Raw genomic sequence first — 8,179 nt, 5'->3', positions numbered from 1 at the left:
CACAAAAACATAGACATATTGGGAAATATTTATTCTGACTTAGAATTAAAGTTAATAATAAATATTTTCTATTGCACTAAATGATGGGAAGGAGAGGGGGGGGGGGGCTAAACCTGAATCTAAACTTCTTTATGTTTGATGTTTTAATGTAACTAAATAACCGTTTCTATAGATTATTACAAATATCAGGGATCTAAAGGGATAAGACAAAGGTCAATAAATTGTTGTACATCCCCAATGGTAATACACAAAATTACCCCTTGTGTAGATTAAGGTTATAGTTAAAACATTTGAACACACAACTGTAAAACTTTTGGGACTAGTTTTATAAATAGCCCAATGTCCCCTACCTCACTGCGGAAAGGTAAAGTTAATATGCAAATAACGTGAGGTTCTTATAATCATTCTAAATTGGAATTAGCAAGTAGTCTATCTGTCTGTCTATTGGTAATGCTTTGTTTTTAAATTATGTAGTTACATGGTATTCATGTTTAACATCAGCAGTTTTATTTAGAAAGGGAGGGGACTGCTAATTACACTAGTCTCCAACCTTCAAAGTTTTATAATAACGTTTTTATATTCGTTAGCATAAGAACTTCAGGAAATTTAATTGATTTTTTATTGGTTGGTTCATTAAGATAAGTGTCAAAACTTTTCAACCACTAATTGTCATCTACAGACAAATAATTTTGTAATATAATTTATTAAATATGTATCAATATTGGGGATGTACATATTAATCGGTTATTGTTTTGTTCCTTAGATCCCTAGGTGTTAATATATAATACAAAGTAGCTTGATGTCTGTTTGTCTGTCCGCCCATCTCTTAAGATCTCGCTAACCACTAAACCGATTGAATTCTACTCTTCAGGGAATATATCTACTGGTCCTGTGGTTGTTTAAAGCTCTTTTTCAAAAATAAAAATCCTCCTCAATTTTTTCATATTTCTATAATTAGGGTCGGTCCGTCCGTACGTCTGGTACAGATAGCTCTTTTACTTAACTTTAACAGGCTAGAACTGTCCTATCGATCTCAAACTTTTCATGCTGATTTCTACAACAGTTAGGTACGACTTAGCAAGCACAGCAACTCTATAATCGTTACCAGAAAGTCTGTACATCCATTTATAACAAGCTGATTTTTACTTTTTTGACAACAAATAATGGTTTTGAATGTTAAAAATATCCTATTCATCTGATTTTTTGAATTCTGATTCCTATTTCAATAAGGTGTAATGTTATAAGCGAAGTATCTTTATAATCAAGTCCTAAAAACGTCAGTATGTCCTTAAACAGTAACATGTATTTAATCAGTTTTAATTACAATTTTGTATAGACATGCATTAATATTCAGTTCTGACACTTCACAAGTGTTAATGTTTGTTTGTCCTTCCATTTCAGAGCTTCGCTTCTTTCATGGATGTTGTCATCCTTGTTTAATTACCTCTTGGGGCAAATCCCCTAGAGGCTAGGGGCAAAGCCGCTAGTATTCATATGAACAGTAAACAAGAATCATAATATCATTATAAATATAGATATTAGTTAATAAAAATTTATGTTAATCATGCTTACATTTATAATGGATTTATTAAACATAAAAATAAAGTGAAACTTGTAGCTTGCTAAAATAAGGATCCCCATCCACCCCCATTTACACCATCCCCTCCCCTCTTACTGAAATGAATTCCATGACCCCAAATTTGACACTTTGAACACTAAAATCGGACTACAATTGACATAGTTACACTTTTAAGTGCCCAAAAAGCTAGTGATAGGGTAGCTGCGCTACTAAAAAATTCTCATATTGCTCTGATAACCAAAACCCCTAATTAGACATTTTAAACATGAAATTCAAGATAGATAGATGGATAGATAGATGGATAGATAGATGGATAGATATATAGATGGATAGATGGATAGATAGATGGATAGATAGATGGATAGATAGATGGATAGATAGATGGATAGATAGATGGATAGATAGATGGATAGATAGATGGATAGATAGATGGATAGATTGATGGATAGATAGATGGATAGGGTAAGGGGGGGCTATTTTCGGGAGGGGTTAATTTGGTAATTTTCTATCTACCTTCATAAAATGACCTTTATCTCCATGTTTCTTTCAAATGACAGAAAAAAACATAAAAGCAAATTTGTTTGTTGTTAAATTACCTACAAAAAAGTATAAAATGAAATTTTAAGGGTACTAAATAATTAAATCCCCTTTTTGGTTGATTTGCCCCAATGTGCACTGGTATATATTGAGTCATCAGTGGGATCTTTTGAAAAAAATCGGGACATCCAAAAAATTTAAAATTGACTTTTATCTATCCTAGGAATTAATAATGGCTGTAAGTAGACAGCTAGAAAAGAAATTTTTAAAAAATATTCATTTTTGGCGGATTTATGCCATTTTTAAAAAAGGTAGTGAAAAATTTCTTTTCAGTTTTGATGATTTTCCAGATTTTTTTACACAATTTTTTCAAAGCAACAAAAAATACATTTATGTTCATCTTATGAAAATAATTTTTGATTGAGGTACTTTTCAGATACCTGTACCAATGTCTAATTAAAGAAAAATTTTAAAAAAATATTTTTTTGGTGGTGTAAATTGACATTTTGTGAGAGAATTTCACCAAAAATATTAAGATTTTTAACCCCAAAAAATCAGTTTTCTCCATTTTACACAAAAACGGACAGGAGGCCCCGGGTTTTGCAATAATAATATCAATATACAACATGTATTGTGTATTAAACAGTTTTCACAACCTGGGGCCTCTTGTCCGTTTTTGAGTAATTGAGCATTTTACATTGCATGGTTTGAACAATTTTGTTCTTGTTAATTTCAAATTTTCCCCCGTTAGAGGGGGAAGGAGTCATTTTAGAGCCCAAAATCATCTCTGCAATGTTTTCTAACTTTTAGAGGCGGAACTTTCTTTACTTCTGCATTATTTGCCTCCGGTCAACCGTTACCCCGTTATTTGCCGCCGTTGGCGAGATTTTTAACGATTTTTGCCGTTCTCGCGGTTTTAATGGACATTTAAGGGTTATAGGAGTCATTAAATAAAAATGACTTATAAATACTTTTATTTTAGCAATTAAATTTGCTAAATTTCATGTGTTCTAAAAAAATTTGTATTTCTAACTGGTTTTGGTCCAGCAGAAATTCAAATGTGCGAATTAATTATAATATTGCAAAAACATTATATACGCATCAGAGAGAGAGAGAGAGAAATATACGTTTGAGAGAGAATATAATATTAGTAATTATGTTTATATTCTTATACAAACTTTAAATGAAGATAGCTAGACTTAGAATAAAGGTATTAACACAAAATCAAAAGTGTTTTGAAAATTATGTTATTGTTGTTTATATCTGTAAAAAAAACATTTGAAAACATGCCTTATAAGTGTCCTATTTTACTTATACTGGACCTACCTAAAAATGCCGGGACTCGAACTGGGTGCACCTGACGCTATATTCATGTTCACAAACATTGTTTGCATTGAAGAAATATTTACATAGACGTTGATTTTGTTAAAATATTCCTATCTTAACTAAAGTTATGAAGTTTTATAGATTTTTAAAAAATAGGGTAGCTTCGCTCCTCCAAAACAGCAAGACGTACATACCAAATGCACATTAGAAGTTAACAGGAGCAAAATTTATGTTATTTTTGAGTTAAAGCAAAAGAAATTACATCATTTCGTCAAATACAAGCTTTTTTATTGATGTTTACTTTTGTCTACCCTAAATGTCCCGTTTTTTGGCAAAAGATCCCACTGTGAGTCAGTTTATAAAACAAGATATTCCAGTTATGCCAATGCCTCATGACACATCAGCAGTAGAAACAATTTAAAGTTTTATTTCAGACGCGATTCTAATAATTAAATTCAATAATATATTACCCTAACTCTAATTGTGGCATCAGATATCGCGCAATGGATTTCTTCTAGACAATGCTAAGTCTGCGCAATAATTTTGCACTTAATTTAAAATCAGACTTAGAAGATTGTCAAAATTTCATTGCTTAGTTGGGATGTTCGAAGCCCACCAAAAACGTTACACTGCACTCCGTTCTGACTTTTAAATACTATTTAGAACAGGTAGGGAGGGGACACTGGGCAGTTAGTTACATAAGTTCTCAAAGTTTTATAACAACGTTTTCTTATTTGTTGGCTCAAAAACTGTTGGTAGTTTTTTGGAATTATCCAGTGTCAAATAATCCAATTATTCAATCTACAGAGGGGATAATTTTGTTTATTATCATTTATGATTTGTGATCAATTTATCGTCGATTGTTATATCCATTAAAATCCCTGGTATGAATGTAATTTATACTGAGCTGGATCTTTAAATCATTTCAATGGTGCGCCAAATCAGGGTGCGCCGAATTTCAGCCAATCACAGCGCGGCATTTCGTAAAATGCTTTGCTCTCATTGGTGGAAAGTTTACTCACCCCAATTTGGCGCACCATTGAAATGATTTAAAGATCCAGCTCTGGTAACCCAAAAGTTACATACTTAAATACTTCATAATATCTTTATAGGTTTGTTCAAACTGGCAGTACTTAACAAATAATTTTAGTCTACAAAAGTCCTCAGGGGTTATCCTACTATATAAAGTATAGTAAGCTTGTCTATAATACAAAGCAGAACGATGTCTGTCTGTTTGTACCGAAGGATATCGCTAACCCCTTAACCGATCGGGTTCTCCTTAACCGGGTAGCTGCTCATAGGTCCCGGGAAGGTTTATAATTATCCCAAGAGAAATCACAAAAAGTTCGAAATTTTTTTTTATGTAGACTTGACACAACATATGTAGAAATTATTAGAAAATTATAGACAACATTTAAAGTGCCACTAGAGGCCTCTAGGGACGTAGCCACTAGTATATATAGACTTTGGGGGTGTATTGTACATTAATTTATCGCCCATTTTCTTATTTCTTATACCTGCATTTAAATCCCCGGTTATAGAGTTGCTTTACAATTTTTAAATGAAAGTCAGGTATCTAAAGGGATAAGACAATGGATGATAAATTGGTAAACATCCCCAATTATGTCACACACAATTTCCCTTATGTACCTTAAAATGGTTAAAACATTTGAACACTTAACTTAATAAACCAACCAATCACAATTCACTAAAGTCCCCAAAGTTGTTCAGCCAACGAATAAGAAAACGTTATAAAACTTTGGGGACTGATTGTAATAAACAGCCTATTGTCCCCTCTCTCTCTGAAAGAAAGTTGTATTTTTTTCCTGTTACAACTTGTATTAATTATCAAGAAACCAATCTAATATGCAGGGATATAAGGAATTGGACAATGGACCATACAATAATATTTTTCTAACTATTGTAAAGATCCTGTAATAGTTATTTCTCGCATCGTCTTATAAACAGCTTTCCGCGGATATAAAATGTACAATTATAAGATTAGAACCAGTTTATTTAGCCCTGAGGTGCCGAAGGCACGGGCTAAAAAAATTGGTTTTAATCTTATGATTGTACATTTTTATATTCGTAGAAAGATCGATATGATACGATGCTAGACATAGTTTTTTCGTATGGATGAGAACTGGTTCCTATCCAACGGATTCGAATAAATACGAGAATAGTTATTTCTCGCATCGTATTATAAACGGCTTTCTGCGGATATAGAATGTACAATTATAAGATTAAAACTAGTTTTTTTAGCCCCGAGGTGCCGGAGACACCGGCTAAAAAACTGGTTTTAATCTTATGATTGTACATTTTTATATTCGTAGAAAACTGGATATAATACGATGCTAGACATAGTTTTTTCGTATGGATGAGAACCGGTTCCTATCCACCGGATTCGAATGAATACGAGAAAGTATTTTATAAAACTTTGGGGACCAGTATAATTAACAGTACTATGTCCCCTTCCTCCATGATGTTACGTAATAAGGAAACAATTTTGAGCAATATCCCATACAATTTGTTTAGACTGAAAATTAATAATGGTAAACTAAAACAATCGATATCCTATTTTTATGTAGAATAGCCTTTTTTTTGTCTGAAGCTTAAGATTTCGATAACTACTGAAACGATTGAGTTCTCCATTTTGTGGAAGCTTCTTATAGGTCCGTGGATCGTTTTAGGCTATTTTCCTACTTTCACTCCTCTGTTGAATACAGAGCTCCTAGATGCTAAGGGCACAGCCGATAATATATATATATATATACTAACGGCTTCGCCCCTAGCCTCTAGGGGCTTTGCCCCAAGAGGTTTGATTAATATTATTTTTGTATTTTAAAATTTAAAAAAAAAATTTAGTTTTAAAAAGAAATTTTTCTATAGAGGTGATTTTTCATTTTTTGGGGTAGTTAGGGGTGTCCCACCACCGAAGAAAATAGCTTAAAACCATTATAGGACCAATAGGTATATTCCCTGAAGAGTAGACCCCAATCGGTTCAGTGGTTAAGCTTCAGACGGACAGACAGACATCGTTCTACTTTGTATTATAGATATTAATATCAGGATGTTGCACCACATCATCATGTACACTAATAAAGTGATACTTGCAGCTGGCTAAAATAACTCCTAATGGATGAAAGAACTGGCCAATAAATGAGGTCTATGTTAGCAACATAAATTGACGACTAATTTTCCCCTGTCATAATATCCACGTATATTCTGTATCTATTAGAACGGTACAACTCAAGTCTACGAGAAAATGGCTCATTTTTAACTGGCGACGGTACAAGGTATAAAAATTTGAGGAATGCTGTTCTGTATTAAAATCAACACGGATATGTAATGATTAAACAATTACAGAGAAAATAAGGATGACAATATAATCTACAAGGGGTTACGCCCCTAGCATTAGGGGGCTCTCTATTCTAAGATTAAAAATAGCGTATGACTGCAAATAAAATAGCCTAAAACTATGACATTTGCGAACCTTCCCTTAAAGGAAAAACTCCATCGGTTAGGTAGATATTGAAAAAAACCTTACTACTTAATGATAATAAAAGCAAAGCTTTAAATATTAGAAAGTAAGACAAAAAAATCATCAACGAAAGTAGAGCATCTACGCAATTGATTTTCAACATTAGAGTAAAAGTTCTAACAAAATATGGACACACTTACTGGACTTTCCGGGAGGGAATACATTGGACTGTTATTAGGTACACTTGTATCCAAAGTTTTATAATCATGTTATCTTATTTGTTGAATCAAAAACTTTGTGTTCTTTTAATCAATTTTGATTGGTTAGATTGCGACGAGTAATGTCCAAACGTTTCGACCATTATATTTATTTAACAGATTGGGACATGCAACAATTTAATAGACCATTGTCTTGCTTTTAATAGCGAAGCTACTCTATAATTTGAAATTTCCGTGATTTTATCGGCCTCTTTTCAAGATGGTTTTATATAACTCATAGTCTAGATAGACAGTTGACATTTTCAGGCATGAAATAAGTTAACATTTTAAATATTTTCACTAAGTTTCTTTAAAATTTACTTATTGGTTGTGGTGCTAGATCAATTCCTAGATTTTCAAATAATAAATCATTAAAGGTTTCGTGATTTATTTTATTTTAATGTTTAATTTGTATTATACTGCTCCACAGTTCATTTTTGCCGTATGTCCCAATTGTCCATCCATAATTTTTAGGCTTCTCTACTTATGGATGTTGTCACCCTTGTTCTATTTAGCAAAGGATTTGGTAATTATTACAGTGTGAATAATGTACTATTTCTTTTATAGCACTGAATGATTTTTCTCCTCAATTGGATTCAACAATTTCATTTGATGAACCAAAAAACCCATGACATTATTTAAAAATATTTTCCAGTATTGGCTTCTAAACCAATTAATATCCGCTGGATTAGACCGGTTCTCAGCCATATTGAAACATCATGTATAGCATCGTATAGAAGACCATTTTCACGGATTTTAAAATAATAATCATAATATTAATCCCAGTTTAGTTACCCCGGGCCTTAACAAACTGGTTTTAATATCAAATTTTACATTTTAATATCCGCAGAAGGCTGTCTAAGTATATATGATGCGATAAATAAGTATTCTTAAAACAGTAGATTTTTAATGGATTTTAAACCACCATATAAAAGTTAAACGTTAGCTTTGCTTTGGAAAGGTATAAAAATGGACAAGCTGATACTGAAAATAGAGAAC

The sequence above is a fragment of the Acartia tonsa genome, chromosome 11 (assembly GCF_053477335.1).
Source record: "Acartia tonsa isolate MP-2025a chromosome 11, ASM5347733v1, whole genome shotgun sequence".
NCBI classification, from domain to species: domain Eukaryota; kingdom Metazoa; phylum Arthropoda; class Copepoda; order Calanoida; family Acartiidae; genus Acartia; species Acartia tonsa.
The sequence above is the reverse complement of the archived record's forward strand: the minus strand, read 5'-3'. Positions refer to the sequence as shown.